At 51.3% G+C, this 2,911-nt stretch overlaps 1 pseudogene; it reads right to left on the bottom strand.

Annotated features, from left to right (window-relative positions):
* Positions 1-1,992: 1,992 nt before the first annotated feature.
* On the bottom strand, positions 1,993-2,131 carry LOC119296338 (annotated as a pseudogene).
* Between the last annotated feature and the right edge of the window lie 780 nt (positions 2,132-2,911).

Genomic DNA, 2,911 nt, shown 5'->3' with positions numbered 1-2,911 from the left:
TCGCTGCCGGTCGCACGGGCGGGCGGACCCGCTGTCGGTTATGGCGCGTCAGCGTGCGCAGTTCCCGGCGAAGATTGCCTGTTCTGCTGCTCCTGCGACGATCCCGAGGCGGATCCAGCGCACTCCGAGGCAGATTTTCTCCCCCCATCGTGACACATGAAATATGACACTTGGGGAGTAATCTGTGCATCATTTTCTTCTCTGTTTTCACTTCCGTTTTCTCCTGCATCATCACAAAGCTCATGTGCATGGTCAGGAGGGTTAGTCATCATTGGATCATCACAATTATTTTCTCCCCCGTGATCAAGGCCGGATAGATGAGGTGGCAAAAGAAGTATTTCTTGACGGAGTCTAGCGCCGACATTAGGATGAAGATCAGCAAAAGGAAATTTGGTTTCATCAAAGACCACATCTCTAGAGATATAGACACGGCCGGTGGAGATGTCAAGGCACTTGACACCTTTATGAAGTGGACTATAGCCAAGAAACGCACATTGCTTTGAGCGGAACATGAGCTTACGATTATTGTAGGGACGAAGATTGGGCCAACACGCACAGCCAAACACACGAAGTGACTTGTAGTCAGGTTTTACATGAAGAAGCCTCTCTACTGGAGTCTCATTATTGATAACACGACTAGAAAGCATGTTGATGATGTGGACAGCCGTTAGGAAAGCCTCATCCCAAAACTTGAGGGGCATGAAGGCGCCGGCTAAGAGGGCTAGTCCTACCTCAACAATGTGTCGGTGTTTATGTTCTGCAGAGCCGTTTTGTTGGTGAGCGTGAGGGCATGATACATGGTGAGAAATACCAAGATTTTGGAAGAAAGAGTTCAACTTTTCGTACTCTCCCCCCCAGTCTGATTGAACAGTAATAATCTTGCTGTCAAACTTGCGCTCAACGAGAGCTTGAAAGTTTTGAAAGACTTGAAAGACGTCGGATCATTTCTTAAGAAGATAGATCCAGGAATATTTGCTGTAGTCATCTATAAAGCTTACATAGTAAGTGTGTCGACCAACAGAGCTAGGGGCAAGACCCCAGACATCAGAAAAGATTAATTGCAATGGTTTTTTAGACACACTAGTTGATAAAGGATAGGGTAACTGATGACTCTTAGCACGTTGACATGAATGACAAACTGTTTCAATATTGCGCTCACCAACAAACGGAGCTTATTTTTCCTAAGCAATCTTTCAACTAAAGAAAAATAGGCATGGCCTAATCGATCGTGCCATCGGGTTGACGAAAGCTTGGCAACACTGTAGGCTCGTTTATTTAATCTTTGACACTCCGGAAGCAATGGGTAGAGCTCTCGAACGCATCTACCTCGATAAAGCACTTTCTTCGTTGCCTGATCCTTGATCAAAAAGAAAGAAGGATGAAACTCGAGAAAGACATGATTATCAATGGCAATTCTATGAACGGAGAGAAGATTCATACTAGCACTAGGGACATGCAAGATTTTATTTAGATGAAGGTTGCGATGGGGAGTTTTAATAACCATATGACCAACGTGACGAATCCTCATACCTGCACCATTGGCAGTGTGGATCTGGTCCTTGCCGCGGTATTTCTCCCGTGTGGTCACCTTCTCAAGCTCGCTGGTGATGTGTTCAGTGGCCCTGCTGTCGACGTACCAATTTGTGTCGACGCCGTAGGAGCCGTCCGCAGCTGCAGCAACTTTGTCCTCGTCTTGGGAGTCATTGTCATCTTTATCGTAGCGGTACCAGCAGTCTTTGGCCGTGTGCCCAAGCTTGCCACAGATCTGACAGCGAGGGGCATCCGGACGAGACCTGGCGGAGCTGTCGCCACGGCGAGGTTTGGAGTTGGGGGAGCGGCCGCCGCGGGAGTTGGAGGAGCCACCACCGTTGATGGTGCCGCCAGGCTGCCCTTTGGTGCGGGGAGAGCCACGACCGCGACCACGACCGCGAGATGCGGCGTTGGCCGAGGACTTGTAGCCGCCGGAGGAGCCATGAAATTGAGCCATGCGCTGATCGAAGTTGCTCAGCATGGCATAGAGCTCATCGAGGGTGACAGGCGTGACGCGGGCGTCGAGGGCGGAGACGAGCGGCTGGTAGTCGACGTCCAGCCCATGGAGGATGTACGAGATCAACTCGTCGTCCTGGGTGGGTTTGCCGGCGGCGGCGAGCTCATCAGCGAGGCCGCGGAGGGAGGCGAAGTAGGAGGCAACAGACTGGTTGCCCTTCTGCGCGTTGATAAGCGCAGTTCGGATGTTGTTGACGCGGCTGAGGGATTGGGACGAGAACATGCCCGCCAGAGCCAACCAAAGTTCACGCGCCGTGGTGATCGCGGTGACCGCGACCAAGACCTCCCTGGACAGCGTACTCAGCAAATAGCCGAGCACCTGTTGGTCCTCCTTGACCCAAAGCGGGTGGAGAGGGTTGGGCTCCGAAGTCTCCTTGTCGTCTTTGTCCTTGGTGACGTGGAGTCTGGCCGGTTCAGGCGAGGTGCCGTCGATGTAGCCGAAGACACCGGCGCCCCGCAGGTGGGGTGTGACCTACGTGCGCCAGAGCACGTAATTCGTGCGGTTGAGCTTCTCGGTGACCTGGCCATTGAGGCTAGGTTGGGAGGCGCCGGATGAAGACATGGCTATGGTACTAGATGGAATTGGGATAGCTAGATGGAGAGAGGAAGGGCTCTGATTACCATATGCGATATGCGGGAAGCGTCTTACCTCATTGGAGGGACGCGTTGTATGTTTATATGGTAGGGGCGCACCTCCTTGGATAACAGCGCATACAAGAGTTTGTTAAGATTACATTGCTTGGAGAAGAAGGGATAAGAGAGAGGAAGGATTCGGTTATATCCACCGAAACCATTTAAACATCTATCCCTAGTCTATTTCTACAATGCTACGTTTAACAGGCGAATCATGCAAAAATTTCATTCA

The sequence above is a fragment of the Triticum dicoccoides genome, chromosome 1A (assembly GCF_002162155.2).
Source record: "Triticum dicoccoides isolate Atlit2015 ecotype Zavitan chromosome 1A, WEW_v2.0, whole genome shotgun sequence".
In the NCBI taxonomy this organism is placed as follows: domain Eukaryota; kingdom Viridiplantae; phylum Streptophyta; class Magnoliopsida; order Poales; family Poaceae; genus Triticum; species Triticum dicoccoides.
The sequence above is the reverse complement of the archived record's forward strand: the minus strand, read 5'-3'. Positions and strand labels throughout refer to the sequence as shown.